At 39.1% G+C, this 27,781-nt stretch overlaps 1 long non-coding RNA gene across 1 annotated transcript; it reads right to left on the reverse strand.

Annotated features, from left to right (window-relative positions):
- On the reverse strand, nucleotides 1-26,948 carry LOC102190228. The gene is made up of 3 exons (XR_001296062.1): nucleotides 26,808-26,948; nucleotides 2,122-2,207; nucleotides 1-39 (listed from the first exon to the last, which is right to left on the reverse strand). It is a non-coding gene; the product is annotated as an uncharacterized LOC102190228 (long non-coding RNA).

Consider the following 27,781-nt stretch of genomic DNA (forward strand, 5'->3'; position numbering starts at 1 on the left):
TGCTCCATTCACTGAATGTCCCATATGTACAATCAGGGTCTATTAAATAAAGGGGAAAAAAAAAAGAAGAAAGACTTATTAGGGACAGTGGGGAAATGCAGAGCTAGCAACCAACTGGTAAATCTGGAATATTCAGGCAACAATAAATAGTTTATTTGACTTTGTTCATGGCCCCTTACTTTACTTTGGGCTATAGTGATCAAAGAAAAAAGTGAAGCAAAGATCTATGACTTGATTTAATCATGGAAAATAAAAATGTTTGTGTTTGAAATATAACTTGGGTCATGGTCTCATTGTTTTGTGGACAGGTGCTAACACTAAAAATTCAAGACTATTGCTTTTGTGATTCTTGGGCAACAGTCAGTGTGTGGCTTGGGCTCTAAAATCCTAAAAAATGGGCTCATTATGTAATGAATATCTCCAAGCTGGATGAGCAGAAGAATTTCAAAATGGGTCTTTGGTCTGGCATTTCTACATTATTTGTTAAGCCCACAAAATGTAGATTTTTATCTCTAACTTCTGTTCACTCACTTGTGGCTACTTTAGGAAATAGTTTTTCTTTACTTCCTCAGTGAGAACTGTAAGATTTTTGTTGGTACAGTTTGGCCACTGCTTAACAGAAGCAGCTTGCTTATATTACTTCCTGTATTTTTTTTAGACCAACATTTATTATCCCTTAAGAATTCCTTAACAGCTTTCTTTCTTAGGGATTTTTTTCCCCCTGAAGGAACAAGGGACTTAATTAGGCTAATAATTTCTTACCCATGAGGACATAATGAATTTATTCTCTATTTAATAGCCTTTGAAGGGAATTACTCAGTATTTAGAAAGGGGGGAAATCAGGCTATAAGAAATCTTTTCTAGGCGGCTACCTTTCTCAGTTTTTTGCCTTAAAATATCCATTTGGATACTTTAAAATTATACTTTATGTGATAAATTGAGGCTCTCTACTTAAATCTACCTACTCTTTTAGGAATGAGAGGTATTAAAAATTCTATTTTGGCTGAGTAAAGAAATGTTAATGACCTGTCTGGCAGTTGTATTTATTTAAACATGCTAGCTTGTTACTATATTGCCAAAACAAATGAAAATTCACTGCCTGCTATTGGAACCAATTTAGTTAGGTAACACTTTGTTTTTTGGGGTATCATCAGGGGAGTGAGTTATTCCACTTAACTGAGTTTTCCACATAAATGCTTCAGTTATCTTTTTAAAACAGAAATCAAGGCATATTGATTTCCCATTGAAGTCTTTCAGTGACTTCCTGTTGTCTAAAGAATAATGCATTGCTTTATAATTTACCATTCCAATTTCATCTCCCTTCAATTTCCCTCCCACCTATTTGTTGTTGTACAGTCACTCAGTCATGTCTGACTCTTTGCGACTCCATGGACTGCAGCATGCCAGGCTTGCCTGTCCTTCATCATTGATAATCCATCTACCACTTTAATTTCCTCACCATTCTTTAGACCTCTTATACTCTTATTTCTTTGATTTCCAGATGCTGCTCCATGTGGTCATGACCTCATCAGTTTATTGTATCTCTTCTATTTCCAGAACCACAATACATGTTTCCAATATGGAAGCCATCTGTATGATGACTCTTTAATTTCTATGTTAGCTTTCCTCACTAAATAGGGAGCTAATAGTGGTCAGGGAACATGCCCCTCTTCACTTTTTTTTTTTTCTTTCCAATTTTCATGTCTTTAGAGACTCATTTAGTGCCTGAAAGCCAGTGATACTATATTCATTTCCTGTGGGAGCTGTAACAAATTGCCAAAACCTGAGGGACTTGAAATGAAATTTATTCTCTCACAGTTTTAGTTTCCAGAAATGGGGAATTCAGGTGTCAGCAGGGCCATGCTCCCTCCTCCAGAGACTCCAGGGAGAATCTGTTCCATGCCTCTTCTAGCTTCTGGTGCCTCTCCATAATCCATGGCATTCCTTAGTTTGTAATCACATCACTTAATCTTTGCCACCATCTTTACATCATCTTCTCCTGTGTGCATCTCACAGAAGTTTCAAAACTCCATCTACCTCTCTCTTTTGATTTATTTATTTTACTTTTTTTTTTTACCTTTCTCTTATAAGGAAATATATGTGTTTGCAGTTAGGGCTTACCTCGGTAATACGGAAGTTCCTCCTCTCAAGATCCTTAACTGAATCACATCTTTTGCCATATAAGGTAATGTCCAGATGTTTTATGCCTTAGAACATGGAAAAATCTTTGTGAGCCATTATCAGTCTATCACAGATACTTAATGTATTTTAAACTGAAATACTCATTCAAATGCTGTAACTTTCAAAATATAAAAGCATATTTGAAAAAGTATTACTAAAGCATATCTCATGCTTAATGCTTCCTAAATTAGAACATGGTATTCAGATTATATTTTCATATTTTTTGATATGGGTGTTCTCAGATTTTTAAAATAAACTGTATTTTCAGTCATTTTCAGTTATGCTTCTAGAGTATTTAGGAAAGCACTTTCATGGCTTTCCAGATATATTCAGACTGCAGTAGTTATTGAGTGTCTATCTAATGTGAAGCTGTACATTGAAATAAGATTCAGTTCCTTCTTCAAAGAAGTTACTGATTAATGTGGAAAATAGACATAGAAGCAGAGCTATATCAATAAAATATGCACCTGTTTTGTGACTAAAGGGTTAACAGAACCTTTTAGCTTTATGTATGAGCAGTTGATATTTGGTTAGCTGTTTTTCTCTATTACCCTGGAAGCCTGATAAAAGTAATGTATTTACTGTAACATTACTTTTTGATAACATTGGTATGGTAAAATTGATTGATTAGCGTATTTCACTTAAACTTGGAACAAGTATGAATTAGCCATATTAAGAATGCATGAACTATATGTCCATTGACAGATGAATGAATAAAGAAGTTGTGGTACATATACACAACGGAATATTACTCAGCCATAAAAAGGAACACATTTGAGTCAGTTCTGATGAGGTGGATGAACCTAGAACCTATTGTACAGAGTGAGGTGAGTTAGAAATAGAAAGATAAATTCATATTCTAGCACATATGAAGGTCCTATGGACGGAGGAGCCTGGTAGGCTGCAATCCATGGGGTCGCTAGAGTCGGACACAGCTGAGCAACTTCACTTTCACTTTTCACTTTCATGCATTGGAGAAGGAAATGGCAACCACTCTGGTGTTCTGGCCTGGAGAATCCCAGGGACCGGGAAGCCTGGTGGGCTGCCATCTGTGGGGTCCCACAGAGTCAGTCGGACACGACTGAAGTGAGTTAGCAGCAACAGTAGCAGCAGCAGCACATATATACAGAATCTAGAAAAATGGTACTGAAGAATTTATTTTCAGGGCAGCAGTGGAGAAACAGACATAGAGAATAGACCTATGGACATGAGGAGAGGGGAGGAGAGGGTGAGATGTATGGAACGAGTAACATGGAAACTTTCATTACCATATGTAAAATAGATAGCCAATGGGAATTTCCTGTGTGGCTCAGGAAACTCAAACAGGGGCTCTGTATCAATCTAGAGGGATGGGATGGGGTGGGAGATGGGAGGGAGGCTTAAAAGGGAGGGGATATATGTGTACCTATGGCTGATTCATGTTGAGGTTTGACAGAAAACAACAAAAATCTGTAAAGCAATTATCCTTCAATAAAAAAATTAATTAAAAAAAAGAATACATGAACTATAAATAACTGAAGAGGACATTGTAAAAGGATTGCCAGGAAGTGATAAGGGCCTAGTTGGGGTTAGAGATGAGAGTTCATGATTAATCCAAGCCATAGTGTTATGTGAATTTTCTCCAGCAAAGCATGGTCATCCAAGTATGTAAACAAGCAAGGTGAGATTGTAGTATTCTTCAGGGTTAGAGTTTGGCCTGGTTAGTTTCAGCAAAATGATTTGGGAACTAGAGACTTAGAGATACTAGCTAGGGAAGTTCTGGTGATGAACCATGGGCTTCAGGGAATGAAAATCAGAAAAGAATTGATAAATTGGAAGGAAACGGAGGCCTCAGGGGTCTTTGCCCTTCTTAGTAGTAGAAGAGATGTTGTCAGCAAGGGCGTGAGAAACTGAAAGGAAGAGAAAGAATGATGGAGGAAGAGTCCTTTGAAAGAGACCAAACAGGGAACCCTGTGGTGACAAGGATGTGCATTGAGAGGGAGTGACTGAAGCAGAGAGTTGAAGGTAGCTGAAGCTCAGATGTTCAAAAATTATAATGCTATTGTGTAACTGGATAATATGACTAGATGTTAAGATGATTCAAGATAACACAAGCACCTGGAGTAGAGACAAGCTATACAGAGAAGGCAATGGCACCCCACTCCAGTACGCTTGCCTGGAAAATCCCATGGATGGAGAAGCCTGGTAGGCTGCAGTTCATGGGGTCGCACAGAGTCGGACATGACTGAAGCGACTTAGCAGCAGCAGCAGCACCATAGGTCAAATAGAAAATTTCCAAAGAATTGGAGGAATTACTCAGAGGTCAGCAGATGACAGCAGCCAAGAGGAAGAAAGAGACTCAAAAAACAAGAAGCTAGTACATAGAGTCAGAAGAAAATCGAAAGACTGTGAGAGAAGCAATGCTCTTTCCAGGATCTGAGGTGGCTGATAGATAGAAGAGACACCTTGCACTAGAGACAGTGATGTGGGAGAGGAGGATTTGTTCATAATAAGGAAGTAGAAAAAGCACTTTCAGGAGGGAGTGGTGAGTGTTTACAATGGACCAAGTTTCCAGAAAACCCTGTGACATGAATTTGAGTTTCAAGAAAACAGTAGGAAGAGAGGCAATTAATTGTGCAGAAGTTGTAAAGAAAGTATGAGGTAGTTAGGTGATGAGCCATTTTTTCAAAAGGCTATGTTCAGGAAAAGTCAGTGACCAAAATTAAAAAAGGAAAGATGCATGGTTGGAGTTGATGGCCTGAAATATCCCAACTTTGAAGTCACCTCTTTGGGTGTAGGGTCCTCAGAGGTAACAGCAGAGCAGATGAGAAATATCACAAGGTGGTGAAGGACCAGCCTCAGCTCCAGGTGGGTGTTGAAGATCTGATACAGGAATAAACATTTTCTTAAAAATCTACTGCTTTTTAGTTTATTTTGAAACTGGAATTGTTATTGAAAGTCATGAGTGGGTCTAGCTGCTCACTGCTCAAAAGCCAATAAACAGGTCAGGTTGGTGGAAAGGAAAATTTGCTTTATTTCAGATGGCAGCAACCGGAAGGGGAGGGGTGACACACGTCTGTCCAAAGGCTGACTCCCCCTCAGGGCACCAGTTGGGCAAGAGCTTTTATAGAGAGAAGCCGGGGGCCGGGTGTGGCAGCTACATGCAGTAACGGTTCACTCATCTCTGCCAGTCATCTTTAGATTGGTCGTTGGTGGTCTGACCAGCGTCATATTGATTGTTTTAGGTATAGTTAATCTTCAGTTACAGGGTCCATTTGTCCCCATTTCTCTGAAATCACTTCTTGGAATTGTGGCAGTTTATGTGCTGGGTACAGTCTGGTCATCATGTAGTTACTTCTCCACCTAGATTTTTGGTATCTACAAGACAACTCACAGGATATTTCTCAGAATATTATCTGTAGACCTTGAGAAAGAGTAAAACACCTTGAATATGCTTAATGACTATATCGTTATTATTTAGTCTCCTTTGACTTCTGTACAGTGTTAGGAACCACCACTGTCCATGGTTCTTCAGGCACTCTATCAGAGCTGATCCTTGAATCTATTTCTCACTTCCACTGTATAATCATAGGGATTTGACTTAGGTCACACCTGAATGATCTAGTGGTTTTCCCTACTTTCTTCAATTGAAGTCTGAATTTTGCAATAAGAAATTCATGACCTGAGCCTCAGTCAGCACCTGGTCTTGTTTTTGCTGACTGTATAGAGCTTCTCCATCTTCAGCTGCAAAGAATATAATCAATCTGATTTCGGTATTGACCATCTGGTGATGTCCATGTATGTTGGAAGAGGGTGTTTTCTATGACCAGTGTGTTCTCTTGGCAAAACTCTGTTAGCCTTTGACCTGGTTCATTTTTCACTCTAGGGCCAAATTTGCCTGTTACTCCAAGTATCTCGACTTCTTACTTTTGCATTCTAGTTCCCTATGATGAAAAGGACATCTGTTTTTGGTGTTAGTTCTAGAAGGTCTTGTAGGTCTTCATAGAACCATTCAACTTCAACTTCTTCAGTATTAGTGGTTGGGGCATAGACTTGTATTACCATGATATTGAATGGTTTGTCTTGGGAACAAACAGAGATGATTCTGTTATTTTTGAGATTTCACCTATAGGTTGACTTTGATGGCTACTCCATTTCTTCTAAGGGATTCTTGCCCACAGTCATAGATGTATTGGTCATCTGAATTAAATTTGCCCATTTCGGTCCATTTTAGTCCACTAATTCCTAAAATATCGATGTTCACTCTTGGCATCTCCTGTTGGACCACTTCCAATTTACCTTGATTCATGGACCTAACATTCCAGGTTCCTATGCAATATTGTTCTTTACAGCATTGGGCTTTTCTTCCATCACCAGTCACATCCACAACTGGGTGTTGTTTTTGCTTTGGTTCAGCCTCTTCCTTCTTCAGTTCAGTTCAGTTCAGTTGCTCAGTCATGTCCGACTCCTTGCAACCCCATGCATTGCAGCATGCCAGGCCTCCCTGTCTGCCAGGGTCCTGCCCCAGTGGATCCAGAGAATTCAAAGGGGAGATGGCATAGATGAGGAAAAACTTATTTATTTAGACATATAAAAGAAATTAAGAAGAGATAGTATAGTAGGAAAATTTAGTGGAGAAAAGATGCTGAATAACTTGGTTTATGTGGAAAGCCAATAAAGTTCCAGACAAGGAACTTGCACCATCTACGTTAGGCCACCGGCGTCCTCTTGAATAGCCCCACCTTGGGCTCCCTCTCGCGTGGATCTTAGAAGCTGGGGCAAGTAAGTAGACATGGCGAGCTTCCATGCCCCAGATGGGAATTCAGCCAGAAAATAGAGTAAGAAAGGAAGACACGAGGAAAATCAGTTCAGTGACTGGCCTGTCCTCTATTGTAGTAAAGGCTTTTTATACCTTTTTTTGTACATAGAGATCAATGGATAATATAAAATTATGCAGCGTCAGCAGCCCTGACTCTTATTGAGACCAGGCTTTCTCTCTGTATACCTAGTTGTATACATAAGTCTTAGGTGATTTACATCATCTTCTGGCCAGAAGGCCAATTAACATTTTACGGCCCTTTTCTGATAAGAGTTTGTCAACCAGAAGACTTATTTGTGTTGTTCTTCCCAAAGTCTGGTGCCACTCTCAGAAAGCACTAAATAAAGTTACATTCTTACATAGCAAGGATACAACAATTTATAACAAGGAAAAAGGAGTACAGTGATTTATAACAAAGAGAAAAGTAATTAACTCAAAAGTCTAGTATTGCTAACATCAAAACTACTATGTTCCTATTTCTGCATCCCGATTACATTGATTAATATCCTCCCAGGTGCCTAAAAGACAAAGAATATGGAGGCCTGGCAGCAAACATTAACTCAACAAACTCTTCACCAAACTAATTCTTAACTCTAAAAGGCTCTATACCTTTAAGGTGTTTTGAGCTTCATGCCTCTCACAGTTGGGGGCTGTAAACAATCCACAAGTTGTAAAGCAGACCAGTCAGATAAGTTAGAAAGCTATCAAAGGGGTTTTAAGCCGAGACATTTTTTTTAATATGCAGGAGACTATTAACTGGAGCTCTGAATTAACTCTTTCCAGAGAAAAGGTGGTAATGTCAGAAGAGTATAGTATAGCAGAGAGTAAACAGATTTTGGTTTCAGGGTAGATGCTCAGACAGAGGACCCCTCGAGACCTGACTCGCCTTGCCCATCAGGCCTCTCCACATGACCTTGTCATAGGTGGGATCTCCCGTGCTGGCTTCCGGCACCTGTCCGTCACCAACTCCTGGAGTTCACCCAAACTCATGTCCATTGAGTCAGTGATGCCATCCAGCCATCTCATCCTCTGTTTTTCCCTTCTTCTGCCTCCAATCCCTCCCAGCATCAGTCTTTTCCAATGAGTCAACTCTTTGCATGAGGTGGCCAAAGCATTGGAGTTTCAGCTTTAGCATCAGTCCTTCCAAAGAACACCCAGGACTGACCTCCTTTAGAATGGACTGGTTGGATCTCCTTGCAGTCCAAGGGATTCTCAAGAATTTTCCTTCTTACTGGAGCTATTTCTATACTCTTCTCCAATAGCATATTGGGTACCTACTGAGCTGGGGAATTCATCTTTCAGTGTCATATGTTTTTGCCTTTTCATACTGTTCCTGGGATTCTCAAGGCAAGAATACTAAAGTGGTTTGCCATTCCCTTCTCCAGTGGACCACATTTTGTCAGAACTGTCCACCATTACCTGTCCATCTTGAGTGGCCCTGCACAGCATGGCTCATAGGTTCATCGAGTTAGATGAGGTTGTGATCCATGTCTATCTGAATGAATAGTGTGATCCATTCTAGCTGAATGGAAACTACAATCGCAGAAAGAATCAGACGTGGAACAATGGACTGGTTCAAAATTAGAAAAGGAGTATGTCAAGGCTGTATATTGTCACCCTGCTTATTTATTATATGCAGAGTACACCATGAGAAATTCAAGGATGGATGAAGCACAAGCTGGAATCAAGATTTCCAGGAGAAGTAACGATAACCTCAGATATGCAGATGACACCACCCTTATGGCAAAAAGCAAAGAGGAACTAAAGAGCCTCTTGATGAAAGAGGAGAGTGAAAAAGTTGGCTTAAAACTCAACATGAGAAAAACTGAATCATGGCATCTGGTGCCATCACTTCATGGCAAATAGATGGGGAAACAATGGAAACAGTGGCTGACTTTATTTTTCTGGGCTCCAAAATCACTGCAGATGGTGACTGCAGCCATGAAATTAAAAGATGCTTGCTCCTCAGAAGAAAAACTATGACCGACCTAGACAACATATTAAAAAGCAGAGACATTACTTTGCCAGCAAAAGTCTTTCTAGTCAAAGTTATGGTTTTTCCAGTAGTCTTGTATGAATATGAGAGCTGGACTGTAAAGAAACCTGAGTGCTGAAGATTGATGCTTTTGAAATGTGGTGTTGGAGAAGACTCTTGAGAGTCCCTTGGACTGCAAGGAGATCAAACCAGTCGATCCTAAAGGAAATCAGCCTTGAATGTTCATTAGAAGGACTGTTGCTGAAGCTGAAACTCCAGTGCTTTGGCCACCTGATGGAAAGAACTGACTCGTTGGAAATGACTCTGATGCTGGGAAGGATCGAAGGCAGAAGGAAAAGGGTATGACAGGGGATGAGATGGTTGGATGGCATCACCGACTTGATGGACATGAATTTGTGTAAGCTCCAGAAGTTGGTGATGGACAGGGAAGCCTGGCACACTGCAGTCCATGGTGTCGCAAAGAGTCGGACACGACTGAGAGACTGAACTGAACTGATGGCAGTTCTAGTTCCAGTTTTTTTTTTTTTTTTAATGAATCTCCACACTGTTATCCATAGTGGCTGTACTAGTTTGCATTCCAACCAACAGTGTAACAGGTTTTCCTTCTCTGCACACCCTCTCCAGGTTTTATTGTTTGTAGACTTTTTGATGGCAGCCATTCTGACCGCCATGAGATGGTACCTCCTTGTGGTTTTGATTTTCATTTCTCTAATAATGTGTGATGTTGAGCATCTTTTTATGTGTTTGTTAGCCATCTGTATGTCTTCTTTGGAGAAATGTCTGTTTAGTTCTTTGGCCCATTTTTTGATTGGGTTCTTTATTTTTCTAATATTGAGCTGCTTGTGTATTTGGAGATTAATTCTTTGTCAGTTGCTTCATTTGCTTTTTTATTCTCACATTTTGAAGGCTGCCTTTTTACCTTGCTTGTAGTTTCCTTCATTGTGCAAAAGCTTTTAAGTTTAATTAGGTCCCATTTGTTTATATTTGTTTTTATTTCCATTACTTTGGATGGTGGGTCATAGAGGATCTTGCTGTGATTTATGTCAGAGGGTGTTCTGCCTATATTTTCCTCTATGAGTTTTATAGTTTCTGGTCTTACATTTAGATCTTTAATCCATTTTGAGTTTATTTTTGTGTATAGTATTAGAAAGTGTTCTAGTTTCGTTCTTTAACAGGTGGTTAACCAGTTTTCCCAGCACCACTTGTTAAAGAGATTGTCTTTTCTCCATTATATATTCTTGCCTTCTTTGTCAAAGATACAGTGTCCATAGGTGCATGGATCTGTCTCTCGGCTTTCTATTTTGTTCCAGTGATCTATAGTTCTGTCTTTGTGCCAGTACCATACTGTCTTGATGATTGTATCTTTGTAGTATAGTCTGAAGTCAGGCAGGTTGATTCCTCCAGTTCCATTCTTCTTTCTTAAGATTGCTTTGGCTATTTGAGTTTTTTTTTGTGTGTGTTTCCATACAGGTTGTGGAATTATTTGGTCTAGTTCTGTGAAAAATACTGTTGGTAGCTTGATGGGGATTACATTGAATCTATAGATAGCTTTGGGTAGTATATTCATTTGCACTATATTGATTCTTCCAATCCACGAACATGGTATATTTCTCCATCTATTTGTGTCATCTTTGACTTCTGTCATCAGTCTTTTACAGTTTTCTGTATATAGGTCTTTTGTTTCTTTAGGTAAATTTATTCCCAAGTATGTTATTTTTTATTGCAGTGGTGAATGGGATTGTTTCCTTAATTTCTCTTTCTGTTTTCTCATTGTTAGTGTGTAGGAATGCAGGGGATTTCTGTGTATTAATTTTATATCTTGCAACTTTACTATATTCATTGGTTAGCTCTAGTAATTTTCTGGTGGTGTCTTTAGAGTTTTCTATGTAAAGGATCATGTCATTTGAAAACAGTGAGAGTTTACTTCTCCTTTTCCAATCTGGATTCTTTTTGTTTCTTCCCTTGTTTGCAGGCAGAGTCTTTACCTTTTGAGTCACAAGCAAAGCCCATACATTATGGGATGATTCTAAAGTCAATATAATTAACATATCCTTTACTTCATGTAGTTAACTAATTTTTGTGATGAGAATGCTTAAGATCTATCATCAGCAACTTTCAAGAATGCAATATTATTATCTATATTCTTATAGGTAATATATTATCTAGTAACTTTGATATTATTAACTGTACTCACCAGCAGATTGTATATTAGATTCTCAGAACTTAGTCTTGTAATTGAAAGTTTATATCCTTGACTTACATTTCCCTATTTCCCCTTGCTTCCAGTTGCTGGCAATCATCATCATGTTTCTATGAAATTTTCTTTGTTTTTAAGATTCTACATTCAAGTAATACCATATGGTATTTATCTTTTTCGTGACTTATTTATTTAGCATAAAGCAGTCCAGTTTCATCCATGTTGTCATAAATGGCAGGATTTCATTCGTTTTTATGGCTGAGTAATACTCCATTGTATTTGTATGTGTGTGTGTGTGTGTGTATGTATATAAAAACTTCCCAGGTGGCTCAGATGGTAAGAATCTGCCTGCAAAGCAGGAGACCCAGGTTCGATCCCTGGGTCAGGCAGATCCCCTGGAGAAGGAAATGGCAACCCATTCCAGTAACTTTGCCTGGAGAGCTCCATGGACAGAGGAATCAGGTGGGCTATAGTCTATGGGATCTCAAAGAGACACCACTGAATGATACCACTTTCACTTTCATAAATGTGTGTGTGTGTATATATATATGTACACCACATTTTCTTTATCCATTCATCTGTCAGAGGACATTGAGGTTGTTTCCATGTATTGGCTATTGTGAGTAATAATGCAGTGAACATGGAAGGCAGACATCTCTTTGAAGTACTGATTTCATTTCCTTTGGATATCTATTCAGCAGTGGGATTGCTGGAATATATGGTCATTCTATTTTTAATTTTTTGAGAAGCTGCCATACTACTGTTTTACATAATCAGGTCAGGTGAGTTGCTCACACGGGTCTGACTCCTTGTGACCTAATGGACTGCAGCTTGCCAGGCTTCCCTGTCCATCACCAACTCCCAGAGCTTACTCAAACTCATGTTCATTGAGTCAGTGATTCCATCCAGCCATCTCATCCTCTTTCATCCCCTTCTCCTCCCACCTTCAATCTTTCCCAGCATCAGGGTCTTTTCAAATGAGTCAGTTCTTCTCATCAGGTGGCCAAAAGTACTGAAGTTTCAGCTTCAGCATCAGTTCTTCTAATGAATATTCAGGACTTATTTTCTTTAGGATGGACTGGTTGGATCTCTTTGCAGTCCAAAAGACTCTCAACAGTCTTCTCCAACACCCAGTACAGAGGCATCAATACTTTGGTGCTCAGCTTTCCTTATGGTCCAACTCTCACATCCATACATGACCACTGGAAAAACCATAGCTTTGCTTAGATGGACGTTTGTCAGCAGTGTATGTCTCTGCTTTTTAATATGCTGTCTAGGTTGGTCATAGCTTTTCTTCCAAGGAGCAAGCATCTTTTAATTTCATGGCTGCAGTTGCCATCTGCAGTGATTTTGGAGTGCCACCCCCTCGCCCCCCCCACCACCAAAATAAAGTCTCTCACTGTTTCCATTGCTTCCCCATCTATTTGATGTGAAGTGATGGACCAGATGCCATGATCTTAGTTTTCTGAATGTTGAGTTTTAAGCCAACTTTTTCAGTCTCCTCTTTCATGTTCATCAAGAGGCTCTTTAGATCTTCTTCGCTTTCTGCCATAAGCGTGGTGTCATCTGCATATCTGAGGTTATTGATATTTCTCCCAGAAATCTTGATTCCAGCTTGTGCTTCATCTAGTCCAGCATTTCACATGATGTACTCTTCATATAAGTTTAATAAGCAGACTGACAACATGCAGCCTTGATGCACTCCTTTCCCGATTTGAACCCAGTCTGTTGTTCCATGTCCAATTCTAACTGTTGCTTCTTGACTTGCATGCGGATTTCTCAGGAGGCAGGTAAGGTGGTCTGGTATTCCCATCTCTTTAAGAATTTTCCAGAGGTGGTTGTGATCCACATGAAGGCTTTGGCATAGTCTTCAAAGCAGACGTAGATGTTTTTTGGAACTCTCTTGCTTTTTTGGTGATCCAACGGATGTTGGCAATTTGCTATCTCGTGCCAATTTACATTCCCACAAAAATGTATGGGTTCCTTTTTTTCCACATTCTTGCCAACATTTATTCATGTATCTATATATGAATAGAGGCTCTCTCAACATTTAAGATGGTGGAGTAGAAGGACGTGCATTCATCTTCTACTGCAAGAACTCCAAAATTACAACTTGCTGCTGAAGAACCAGTGACAGGAGAATGTTGGGTCCCACCAAAAGAATATACCTCATGACCAAGGGCAAAGGAGAAGCCTCAGCAAGATGGTAGGAGGGGTGAAGTCACATTTAGAATCAAAACCCATACCCACCAGAGACGCTTGGAGGGCTCTAACAAAACCTTGTGTGCACCAGGAGACTCCATAGAGACTGAGCCAGACCTGCGCTTGAGTGTTTGAGAGTCTCCTGTGGAGGTACAGGCCAGCAGTGGTCTGCTGCAGGGGCAGGGGCTCTGGGTGCAGCAGACCTGGGTATGGCATAAGCCCTGTTGAAGGAGGTTGCCATTAACTCTACCATAGAGCCACCAGAAATTACACGGGACGGGGGAAGCAGACTCTTGGAGGGCACAAACAAAACCTTGTGCACACCTGGACCCAGGAGAAAGGAGCAGTGAACCCACAAGAGACTGACCTAGACTTGCCGTGAGTGTCCAGGAGTCTCCAGCAGAGGCCTGGGTCAGCAGTGGTGTAGGCTTGGGGGCACTGAATGTGGCAATGCATGCATGGGACCTTTTGAAGGAGGTCTTTATTATCTTCATTAACTCCACCAAAGATCTCAGGTCAAACAACAGGGAGGGAACACAGACCTGCCCATCTACAGAAAGTTGGATTAAAGATTTGCTGAGCATGGCCCTGCAAATCAGAACAAGACCTAGATTCCCCCTCAGGCAGTCTCTCCCATGAGGAAGCTTCCATAAGCCTTTTATCCTTATCCATCAGAGGGAAGACAGAATGAAAACCACAAACAGGAAAACTAATGGAACTGATCATAAGGACCACAGCCTTGTCTCAAGCAATGAAACCATGAGCCATGCTGTGTAGGGCCACCCAAGATGGACGGGTCATGGTATAGAGTTCTGACAAAATGTGGTCCTCTGGAGAAGGGAATGGCAAACCACTTCCATATTTTTGCCTTGCGAACCTCATGAACAGTATGAAAAGGCAAAAAGATAGGACATGGAAAGATGAACTCCCCAGGTTGGTAGGTGCCCAATATGCTACTGGACAACGGTGGAGAAATAACTCCAGAAAGAATGAAGATGCTGAGCCAAAGTAAAAACAACACCCAGCTGTGGATGTGACTGCTGATGCAAGTAAAATCCAATGCTGTAAAGAGTGATATTGCATATGAACCTGGAATGTTAGGTCCATGAATCAAGGCAAATTGGAAGTCGTCAAACAGGAGATGGCAAGAGTGAACATAGACATTTTAGAAATCAGCGAACTAAAATGGACTGGAATGGGTGAATTTAATTCAGGTGACCATTATTTCTACTATTGTGGGCAAGAATCCCTTAGAAGAAATGGAGTTGCCATCATAGTCAACAAAAGGGTCCGAAATACAGAACTTTGGATGCGATCTCCATAACGACAGAATGAATTCTGTTCGTTTCCAGGGCAAACCATTCAATATCATGGTAATCCAAGTCTATGGCCCGACCAGTAATGCTGACAGAGCTGAAGTTGAATGGTTCTATGAAGACCTACAAGACCTTCTAGAGCTAACACCCAAAAAGATGTCCTTTTCAATATAGGGAACTGGAATGCAAAAGTAGGAAGTCAAGAAACACCTGGAGTAACAGGCAAATTTGGCCTGGAGTACAGAATGAGATGGCAAAGGCTAACAGAGTTTTGCCTAGAGAATGCACTGGTCATAGCAAACATTCTCTTCCAGCAATACAAGAGAAGAGTCTAGACATGGACATCACCAGATGGTCAATATTGAAATCAGATTGATTATATTTGCAGCTAAAGATGGAGAAGCTCTATACAGTCAGCAAAAGCAAAACCGTGAACTGACTGTGGCTCAGATCATGAGCTCCTTATTGCCAAAATCAGACTTAAATTGAAAAAAGTAGGGAAAACAAGTAGACCATTCATGTATGACCTAAATCAAACCCCTTACGATTATACAGTGAAAGTGAGAAATAGATTCAAGGGATTAGATTTGATAGACAGAGTGCCTGAAGAACTATGGATGGAGGTTCATCACATTGTTTAGGAGGCAGTGATCAAGACCATCCCCAAGAAAAAGAAATGCAAAAAGGCAAAATAGTTGTCTGAGGAGGCCTAACAAATAGCTATGAAAGTAGAGAAGTGAAAGGTAAAGGAGAAAAAGAAAGCTATACCCATTTGGAATGCAAAGTTCCAAAGAATAGCAAGAAGAGATAAGAAAGCCTTCCTCAGTGATCAATGCAAAGAAATAGAAAAAACAATAGAATGGGAAAGACTAGAGATCTCTTCAAAAAAAATTAGAGATACCAAGGGAACTTTTCATGCAAAGATGGGCAGAATAAAGCACAGATATGGCATGAACCTAACAGAAGCAGACAGTGTTAAGAAGAAGTGGCAGGGATACTCAGAAGAAGTATACAAAAAGGATCTTCATGACCCAGATAACCATGATGGTGTGATCACTCACCTAGAGCCAGACATCCTGGAATGCGAAGTCAAGTGGGCCTTAGGAAGCATCACTACGAACAAAGCTGGTGGAGGTGATGGAATTCCAGCTGAGCTATTTCAAATCCTAAAAGATGATGTTATGAAAGTGCTATATTCAATATGCCAGCAAATCTGGAAAACTCAGCAGTGGCCACAGGACTGGAAAAGGTCAGTTTTCATTACAATCCCAAAGAAAGGCAATGCCAGAGAATGTTCAAACTACTTCACAATTGCACTAATCTCACACGCTAGGGAAGTAATGCTCAAAATCCTCCAAGCCACACATCAACAGTTCGTGAACCATGAAATTCCAAATGTTCAAGCTGGATTTCAAAAATGCAGAGGAACCAGAGATTAAATTGCCAACATCCGTTGAATCACTGAAAAAGCAAGAGAGTTCTGGAAAACATCTACTTCTGCTTTATTGACTACACCAAAGTCTTTGACAGGGTGGATCACCTCAAACTATGGAAAATTCTTAAAATGATGGGAATACCAGATCACTTTACTTGCCTCCTGAGAAATCTGTATGCAAGTCAAGAAGCAACTGTTAGAATTGGACATGGAACAACAGACTCATTCCAAATAAGGAAAGGAGTAAATCAAGGCTGTATATTGTTACTCTGCTTATTAAACTTATATGCAGAGTACATCATGTGAAATGTCAGGCTGGATGAAGCACAAGGTGGAATTAAGATTTCTGGGAGAAATATCAATAACCTCAGATATGCAGATGACACTACCCTTATGGCAAAAAGCACAGAGGAACTAAAGAGCCTCTTGAGGAACGTGAAAGAGGAGAGTAAAGAAGTTGGCTTAAAACTCAACATTAAAAAAGCTAAGATCATGGCATCTGGTCCCATCACTTCATGGCAAATAGATGGGGAAACCATGGAAACAGTGAGATAATCTCTTTTTTTGGGGCTCCAAAATCACTGCAGATGGTGACTGCAGTCATGAAATTAGAAGACTCTTGCTCCTTGGTAGATAAGCTATGACCAACCTAGACAGCACGTTAAAAAACAGAGACAATACTTTGCCAACAAAGGTCCATCTAGTCAAAGCTATGGTTTGTCCAGTAGTCATGTATGGATGTGAGTCAAACTATAAAGAAAGCTGAGTGCCAAAGAATTGATGCTTTTGAACTGTGATGTTGGAGAAGACTGTTGAGAGTCCCTTGGACTGCAAGGAGATCAAACCAGTCAATCCTAAAGGAAATCAGTCCTGAATATTCATTGGAAGGACTGACGCTGAAGCTGAAACTCCAGTACCTCGGCCACCTGATGTGAAGAACTTACTCACTGGAAAAGACATGATGCTGTGAAAGATTGCAGGAGGGAGGGAAGGGAATGACAGGGGATGAGATGGTTGCATGGCATCACTGACTCGATGGACATGAGTTTGAGTAAGCTCCAGGAGTTGGTGATGGACAGGGAAGCTTGGTGAGCTGCAATTTATTTGGTCACAAAGAGTCGGAAACTACTGAGTGACTGTACTGAGAGACTCTCTCTCTCTATATAGAGGCTTCCCTGGTGGCTCAGACGGTAAAGAATCTGCCTGTAAGGTGGGGGATATGAGAAACTCAGGTTTGATCCCTGGGTTGGAAAGATCCCCTGGAGGAGGGCATGGTAACCACTGCAGTATTCTTGCCTGGAGAATTTCCGTGGACAGAGGAGCTTGGTAGGCTACAATCCATATGGTCACAAAGAGTCAGACGCAACTGAGCAACTAAACACACACACACATACATATATACACATTGAAACAATCCTAAAGAAGTAATTAAAGCTTGTCATTTCTTTGTACTTATAGACGTAGTGGAAAAAAAGCAGGAAAGTTTGACAACAGTCTGAATATCTTACAGAAATAATTTTCTATATATGATGTTTTAAAATAAAATGTTTAATTTGTGATTTTTTACACAGGCTAGTATATGAAATCGCTTTAATTCTACTAAAAGTCTAGAAACGTGTCCATCAGCAGATGAATGGATAAGAAAGCTGTGGTACATATACACAATGGAGTATTACTCAGCCGTTAAAAAGAATTCATTTGAATCAGTTCTGATGAGATGGGTGAAACTGGAGCCAATTATACAGTGAAGTAAGCCAGAAAGAAAAACACCAATACAGTATACTAACACATATATATGGAATTTAGGAAGATGGCAATGACGACCCCGTATGCAAGACAGGAAAAAAGACACAGATGTGTATACCAGACTTTTGGACTCAGAGGGAGAGGGAGAGGGTGGGATGATTTGGGAGAATGGGAATTCTAACATGTATACTGTCATGTAAGAATTGAATCGCCAGTCCATGTCTGACGTAGGGTGCAGCTTGCTTGGGGCTGGTGCATGGGGATGACCCAGAGAGATGTTGTGGGGAGGGAGGTGGGAGGGGGGTTCATGTTTGGGAACGCATGTAAGAATTAAAGATTTTAAAATTAAAAAAAAAAAAAAGTCTAGAAACGAAATAAATTTAATTTTTAAATCCTTTTCCAAGCCATATTAGTGTATTTAATGAAAACAATTTCAATTTATGTTAGGCAACAAATCATAGTTGTGGAAATGGACTGCATTTCTCTTCATTTTTATACTCTTATAAATGTTTTTTCTATGCAAACATGATTATTAAAGATAAAAAGGTTAGTTACTTGAATGAAAAATCTTTTCTCACTTGTTATGTCAATTTTATGACGTTAACATGAGAATTATTCTTTATTCCATACAATGTTTGAAGATAAGCCATTATTGCTTTTGCTTCGTCCGACTTGGAAAAGTTTATTATGATCAAAACTTTAAATTAAAGTGAGATAATACAATGACTCATAAGTAGATAAAAATGATGTTCCTTTGCTTATTCTTAGTTATTCTTAGAAATTTATAGGAATTTTATATATATATATACATATATATCATATAAATATATACATAATGTGTATAATAACATATATACACATATATGTATAATTCTACACACATTTATTTTAATTAGTGATGTTATCATCATTAGCTATAACTTTTATTATGGAAATGGCTGATATAATATGGCAGATGATATTATCTTTTATAAGAAATGATTGCAGGATTTGAATATAACAGACTCTAAGATGACTTGCCAGAGTGAAAATGCATAAAAATGATATTCTCCCAAATAAAACAGTTCCTTAAAGCAGCATTCCTGAGACTCTGCAAGTATGTAGCTATTTTGTGACTATGTATTTAATAAGAAAAGGGTACTATCTTGGATTTCAAACTGGTTTGGATCTAATTAAACTGAGTTGTTTAATAACATATTCTTTTAAATAACTGGGAGGGGACACGTTCTTTGCAAATTCTAATTCTTTGGCTCTGTTATCATTTAGGATCTGATATTAAACTGGCTTGACATTTCACTTCTAATTCCTGGGCAAAGATTGCAGCAGTTTAGCTTGTGTGGAAAGGCACATGTTTTTTCACTGTTGACATTTCACTTGGTCATTTTCTTTGTCTTTGAAAGAGTGACCTCCCAACTTTGCTCTTTCTCTTTTCTCTGTCAATTTCTTCCTGCCTCAGTCTCTATTCCCTGGAAATGCTTTCATCAACAAGCATAGCCCTGCCAACTAGCGAGATAATTTTAATCTGAGCAAGAAGTGCATTAAAGCTTATAAATCCACCAAACCTGGAATTATTCCTGCTATTATCTGGGGCTGCAAACTAAACAGCACAATCTTTGCCCCAGAGGGAGACATTATCTTTATTATTCTGGTCAGGAAACAAATCTGCCCCTGCCCTGGAGACACTAACTTCCTCAGTGCTCAGTAAATTGAATGGAGCTTGTCCTTGCAGATGGACTTAATTCATACAACTGATTTTCTGCTTAGATTTTCCTGTCTAGGATGGATTTCTGCCCCAAGCATAGTCTCCTTCACTGGAACCCTTACATCTTACCTAATTTTTCTAATCTCTTTCACAAAGATGCTATTCTTTTCTTCACCCCGTATCATCTCTGCCTTATGTCTTGTCCTTTTGCGAGTGGGCTGATGACATGGACCCTAGAGGCTGAAGACCTACATTTGAATCTGATTTAGATATGAATATATGCAAACATGCACCAAACACAGATTCATTACACCTCTTTGGGCTTTTGTCAGACTATCCCGCAAACCTCAGGGTCTATTTAATTTCAATTTTTCCCTCAATTGGGGGCTGGTGGTGGTAATTCTGCATGGCATTTAAAAGATGTTTATACAGCAAACAGTCTTAGAAGATAGAGATAGAGTCTTTATATATTCTGTAAAGGTAGAGGGCAAATTTGTTTCCCGAACAGGATAGTAAAAATATTATCTTCCTCCTGGTGGCTGAGATGGTAAAGAATCTGCATGCAATGCAGGAGACCCAGGTTTGATCCCTGGGTCAGGAAGATCCTCTGCAGAAGGAAATGGCAATCCACTCCAGTACTCTTGCCTGGAGGATCCCATGGATAGAGGAGCCTGGCAGGCTACAGTTCACAGGTCTACACAGAGTTGGGCACGACTGAGTGACTAATACTTGCTTTTCTTTCTTGGACAAAGACTGAGGATTCTCCTGAATCAAGGTTCATAAGCTGTGACCAAACCCAACTGTGTGCCCAGATTCGCCTAGGCCTCTCTGCATTGACCTATGGTGTTTGGGGGTTGGAGGAGAACTGAAACCTGAAGCTCATGCTGCTTGTTGTGCTATGAAGCCCTTTTGCCTCTGACCTAGGAGTCTTATGTCTTCTGCTAGCATGTGTGAAACTGAGAAAGGGTAAAATTTCAGACCCTTCACAGGTTTTGCAATGACTCCCCTCTTTTTCTGTGGAGTGGGAAAAAATACAGGCTTTAAATTGTAACAGAATTCAAATTCAGTCACTTCTCTGCTTTGTGATTTCATGCAATTCATTAGGCCCTGTTTCAGTTTCCTCATTCATAACATTGTTGAGGATTAGAAAATGCATGCATATAGGAATGTATATGTGTATACAGCTTTGTATATTTCACGGATCATAGAGATAAGGATTGAAGCCAGGGCATCTGGTTCCTACAACCATGTTCTTTCCACTGTACCACATGGATCTGATAGAAAATACCATTTAATATATTGACTCTCTTCTTTCTCTTGTTTTGCTAATTTCAGACATAATTATTAAAAAAACTTCAATGTATATAGTTAATTTTTCACCATATATTTTCAGAGAACAGGAGGTATTTATATTAATTTGGAAGTATTGGTTGAATTGAGAATTATGCTTCCTGGAAAATGACATTTTGCATACATTATACACTTGTATAATCATAATTTTCTACTTAAAATTTAAAGAACTATACTCCTTTAAAAACTTTGCCTCTTCTGTTTTATTACAGATGATATCCAAACAGATTTTGCATTTAACTTTTACTGGTTAAAAGTCTCAAATTTCAAAGCAACTAACACAACACAACAACAACAACAGGCTTTATCTATAGATATAGTCATGGGGTAAGGCTAGGGCTTCAATGTGAATTTTGGAGGGACACAAACTTTCAGTACCTAACAACTATGGCAATATTTCATAGGATAATTTCTTACAAAATCCTTAAGTACAGGCCAATGGCAGTATCCCAAGTACATTAGGGTAAACGCACTATTGATGTCCATTTCAAAAATAGCTATATCTGTATTTGAAAACAATGTAAATATGTACTAGCAGGATATTAAGTAAATAAATTTTGATATTTTCATATAGTAAATGTATGTAGGTATTAAAACTCTGTTTGCATCTGTTTGCAGAGAGTCCTTAATTAGTCAGATAATCATAAAATGAATGTTAGTGAAAGAATGAGGGTTCAATCTATTTCTGTCTTCTGTATCCCAATTGTAGTAATGTGTCTGTAGAGGAAACGCAAGAACAAAAGATTAGCAATGATTAACTCTGAGCAGAGAAATTTGAAGTGATTTTATTTTCTTCTCTATATTTTAAAAAAGTTCCCACTTACACTGATTACACAGAATGTTTATGTTATCAGTGGTAGAAAACAATAGATGTTTAGAAAAAAATCATCTGACTTGTGACCATAAAAGAAATCCAACTACTGGTACAAAAACAACATTTAAGGCTCCAAGACCGATTTCTAGTCCTTCTCTCTGGCTTTCCTTTCTCTTCATAGATCCCATTCCCTGGCCAAACTGAACTTCTTGCTGTTAGATCAATAAGTATTCATGTTTGTTTTTTTTTTTTTAACCTCTGTGCTCATATGGTTAGCTCTGCTTCCACCATAACACTTCCCCTCACCTCTGTTAAATTCTACCCAGTGATAAGTCTTCACCCTTTACCCACTTAATGAAACTGTCTTTACATCCCTAAATGCTCCTTGAACAAACTTCCAAGTTACTTTTGACTTCTTACGGCCGTAATCAACTTACAAGTAATAATTATTCATTTAAATGATTTTTTTAAGACCCTTTAAACTCAATGTTCCTTGTTGTTGTTACTATTGTTTAGTTGCTAAGTCCTGATTCTTTTGTGACCCCATGGACCGTAGCCATCCAGGCTTCGCTATCCATGGGATTTCCCAGGCAAGAATACTGGAGTGGGTTGCCATTTCCTTCTCCAGGGAATCTTCCTGACCCAAGGATCGAACTCATGTCTCCTCTGTTGGCAGGCAGATTCTTTATCACTGAGCCACCAGGGAAGCCCCAAAGTTCCTTTAGTTCAGTTCAGTCGCTCAGTCGTGTCCAACTCTTTGCGACCCCATGAATCGCAGCACACCAGGCCTCCCTGTCCATCACCAACTCCTGGAGTTCACTCAGACTCATGTCCATCGAGTCAGTGATGCCATCCAGCCGTCTCATCCTGTCGTCCCCTTCTCCTCCTGCCCCCAATCCCACCCAGCATCAGAGTCTTTTCCAGTGAGTCAACTCTTCGCATAAGACCAGTCATTTTCAACTCATTTTGTGTCCTTCCTGGTGCTATGCCCTCCTCCACGGGATCTTCCCAACCCAGGGATTGAACCCAGGCCTCCTGCTTTGCAGGCAGACTTTTTTTTTTTTACCATCTGAGCCACCAGGGAAGCCCTTCAATGAAATAAGTGACCAAGACTTTGCAGCCATATTGTATAACCACAGGTAAACATGTTCATTTACTCAATCAATATTATGGAGCATATATTATAATATGAACATTATTTTAGTTACTGGGATTATAGCAATAAGAAAAAAAAGGGGGAAAACCAAACAGACAAAACTCCCTGCTCACTGTGAATTTTTAGCAGAAATGAAAGAAAATAAAAAGTAAATATATTAGAAGATGATCAGTACTATGAGTAAGGTGAATACATCATAATGTTCCCATTGCCTATTTGACCCCACGTAAATAATAATAGCATCCTTGCCCATCTCAAAGTGTTTTGATTTGGATAAAAATTTATTTGAACATTCTAACTATGGGGAAAATAAAAGAAACTGAGAAAGGCATAGGGAATGTAAGTGTTGTGGTCTTTATTTATAAATGAGATGATCGATAAAAATGTCATGAGAAAGTGACAGCTGAGTAAAGATCTAAGAGGTAGGGAAGTGTAAATGTATTTATATGCTTCAGCCCAGTGAAAATTTGAAATTTGCATATAAAAATGAAGAAAAAATTTTGTTGTACTTTCTAGATTTACAGGCTTTTGCTTCTTCTAAGTTAGTGTGTGTGTGTTTACTTAGTCATGCCCAACTCTTTGTAAACCCATGGGTTGTGGGCTGTCAGGCTCCTCTGTCCATGGGATTTTCCAGGCAAAAATACTGGACCAGGTTACCATTTCCTTCTCCAGGGGCTCTTCCCAACCCAGGGGTCAAACCTACATCTCTTGTGTCTGCTACATTGCAGGCACATGGTTTACCACTGTGCCACCTGGGAAGCCCCTACGTTAGCATACTGTGCAGCTAATTTGATTAATCCAAGATACTCAAGGACCCTTATTCTTATTTGTTTCTGGAAGTAGAATTTGCATGTTACATAAAACTTATGTTGGTATTGAAATAGCTTCTGAGGTAAATTTAGTTTGGGCACATGCTTACTTACCAAAAAGGAAAAAAAGCAGGACCAAAGCAGCTATTTCTAAGAGCTACTTGCAGATTTTGCAGCGTACGCTATTTAGAGAAAATTATGAAATATGAAAGTTATTCACCAGGGGGTGCTATAGTTATCTGAAATGAAGTACAGCAGCACAGACCAATCTCAGGTATGCCCAAGAGTTTAGATTTAGCTTTGGGAAACATACTTTTTAAAATGTTCTCCTATCTTCATTTTTCTTTTCTTCTTTTCCATTATCCTTATGTTACCTCCAACACATCCACAAAATGTATCACCTTAATGATGCTTTATGTCAGCTAGTATTAAAATCAGTTGAGTTCGCTTGAACCATAACTACTGATAACAATCATGAATCATAAACACACAGATAATTCACAAAATGATGCAGGTGTAGCTAAACAAGTTTGATATGCTGAAATATATTTCCTGCCTAAAACTTACATTACATTTTTACCATGGAAACCACTAACATGTGGTTATCACATAATTTCTTCTCAATGAATCAATACATAATTATATAAATAATTAACAGATTTTTGATGATGATAGTGAGCCTCTTTCTATGGGGCTCAAAGTTTATATTCAAAAGGGAGAATAAGGATATCTTTGTACCATAACTTATGGTAAGTTATGAACCAATATGTTGCTTTTTCCCATAAGCCAGGATGAGCTGGTTTTACTGCCCATAAATGTAAATAATAATAGCACCTATCTCAAGAGGCTGTATTGTGAATTATAGAGATAATCCACATGAGACCTCTAACAAGGTGCCCAGCACATAGTAAATCCTATTACTGTTGTTTTTTGTAGATATAGAGTTGAACTGTCTGGGTTCAGATCCTGCTGTACAACTTAGTATCTGAGTAACATTGGCTAGGTTATTTAATCCTTCTGTGCCTCTTTTTTTTAAAAAAATAAAATGGTGATAATTGTAGCATTTATCTCAGATTCATTAAAATATTTAAATTAAACAGTACATATAAAGCATTTATTACAGGGACTTTCTCAATAAACAATCCATGATTATTATTACCAAGTGACTAGACCATTTGATCAACTATAATATCTATATTTCCCAGATTTTTCTGTTCCTTTAAAATACCCATCCATGTTCTATTGTTCTGTTTGAATTCTCTAATGCTGACTTTTCTTTCCTGAGTCTAAACTGTCTTTCTTTGCTTACTCATTTTGAATTTCCTTTCCAACCAGGTACACTATCTGCCACTCGATCTGCTGACAGAAATGTTGCCCAAGCGTCCTTGGACAGCTTCAATGGTCTTTTCATGGAGGTATCGAAATGTATTTCAATTCTTTACTGTTATTTTTCCTAGTAATCAAAATAATCATTTCCATTAAAATATGATTTGGAAAGCTCTCAGATGCGCAGTTGAGGAGAAAAAAAAGGCAACCATTATATTAAGAGCTTGTGTGAATTTGGCTCTGTCACTTGATCACTATAGGGTTTTGGGCCACATGCTCGTTTGAAAGATCAGGACCCTTCCCAAGTGTCAAGGTCACTTCAGGCTCTAGTTTACCACCTTTAGCAAATTCTCATTTGAATTTCTTCTTTCTATCTATATTTATAAATGTAGATATATTTTTACCTGCTATGGTGCCCCACTCCAGTGCTCTTGCCTGGGAAATCCCGTGGACGGAGGAGCCTGGTAGGCTGCAGTCCATGGGGTCACTAAGAGTCGGACACGACTGAGTGACTTCACTTTCACTTTTCCCTTTTGTGCATTGGAGAAGGAAATGGCAACCCACTCCAGTGTTCTTGCCTGGAGAATCTCAGGGACGGGGGAGCCTGGTGGGCTGCCGTCTCTGGGGTCACACAGAGTTGGACACGACTGAAGCAACTTAGCAGCAGCAGCAGCTAGAGTTATATAGTTACATGTTACTATCCAAGCATTGACCCATAGGGGAAATCAGTGTCTGTCTTTTGAGTTTCTCCCAAATATCCCTCTCTTACAAGAGCTCTGCTTGTGTGAGACTCTAAGTGAAGGTCTTAGAGGACCAAACAGAGGTTACTTTGACAAAGCAATTCTAAAATTGAATATTAGAAATTCTTATTCTTTAGAATTCCTGGGTGATTTTCTCATATAATTTGGCTCTTTTTCCTACTACATTTCTTCTCTTTTCAATCTTATTTCTCTCAGCAGAGAAAGCAAACAAGTGTACCCACTTTATTTGGCAGAATAACTTGGATTTCAACAAATACCTTGATTTTTCTGTTTCACATTACTTTTCCTGTTTATCTCATGAATATTTTGCCATGTAAATAGAAACTTTGTGGATAATATGTTAATGGCTACATATTAGAATACATCATTTTCTTAATCAGCAATGGTTTGGACATTAAAACTTTGATTTTTTTACTGTTATAAATTAACCTGAAGTTAACACTTCTTTGTGAGTTTGTTTTTGCTCACATCTCATATTGTTTCAAGAATACTTAGTTTAGTGCTTACTCGATAAAAGCTTGATAAAAATAAACTCTTTCCTGAAGAAATAGTCTTTAGTCATATAAAATGCAATTATTGAAAACTTGGAAAATATCAGAGCATTTTATTGCTTTTCCTTCCCTTTCATTTCAAAAGCAGTTCCTACCCACCTGTGTTGATATTTCCTGAAAAAATTGGTTCATTTTATATCTTACCTGTGGAAGTTTATACTACCTGTGGTGGTCATAGAATAGCAGGTACTATTAGCATATACAGAACACTGTATTTGTATTATTTTCTTATCCTCCTGTCTTCTACATATGATTATCCTACCGCTTTTGGAATAAAACATGTTTCAATCCACAACTCATTGAGTACCCCACTTGAGCATTCCCCGTCCCCCACAGAATTATCTGTGTGTTTATGACTCATGATTGTTATCAGTAGTTATGGTTCAAGCGAACTTGTGCTCTGTCTCTGGGCACAAAAAAGCCTTTCTCAGTGTCCTCACCAAGGGTTGCAACAGCAGCGGACTTACTGAACAGGATGCCTCCCTTTCCTCTTCCACAGCAGCGTAAGGAAGGGTGTCTACAGTCAGTAGTAGTATTGGTGCATCATTGCGTGGCTGGAGCAGGCTGTGAGTGGAGGACGTGGAGGACTTCTTACTGGCAACACTGCATTCTTGTTAGTGTTCAAAAGGACTGCGGACAGTGGCAGAATTCTACTTAAGTGACTGCGACTGGAAAATTACGTGTGCTGGTTTGAAAGAGTAGAGTTGAGCAATCTTGCATTGTTTTGGGGGAATAATTTCCTCTGATTGACTACAGCTGATGTCTAGAAGATGATTCTTTCCCACTGTTACAGAGTAGGGTAAAAATGGCAGTGAAATGGCAAAAGGTAAATTATATATATATATATATACTAATAGTTAAGGTGTGACACAAGTGAAGTTATTTTTGTTGGCAAATCACTTGCTTCACTTCTATTGCTGTTTATTTCCATTCTATGTACTATATTCAAAGAAATAAGAAGACAATAGAAAAGAATTCTAATTTCCAATCCAAATGTAATACCAGCTTGCTTCTGGTTCAAGATGGCAGGGTAGAAGGAGGTGCACTCACTCTTCTCCTGTGAGAACACCAAAATCACAACTAGTTGTTGAACAACCATTGACAGGAGGATGCTGGAACACACCAAAAAAAGATACCCCATGTCCAAAGACAAAGAAGAAGCCACAGCGAGATGGTAGGAAGGGCACTATAATGATAAAATCAAATCCCATACCCACCAGGTGGGTGACCCACAGACTGGAGAACAATAATACCAAAGAAGTTCTCTCATTATTGTGAAGGTTCTGAACCCCACGTCAGGCTACCCAGCCTGGGGATACAACAAAGGTACTGGGGATCCTCAGGGAATCTGACCTTGATTTCCACAGGACTAGGGGAAACAGAGACTCCAGTCTTGGAGGACACAAATAAAACCTTGCATGCCCCAAGACTCAGAGGAAAG

The sequence above is a fragment of the Capra hircus genome, chromosome 9 (assembly GCF_001704415.2).
Source record: "Capra hircus breed San Clemente chromosome 9, ASM170441v1, whole genome shotgun sequence".
Taxonomy (NCBI): Eukaryota; Metazoa; Chordata; class Mammalia; order Artiodactyla; family Bovidae; genus Capra; species Capra hircus.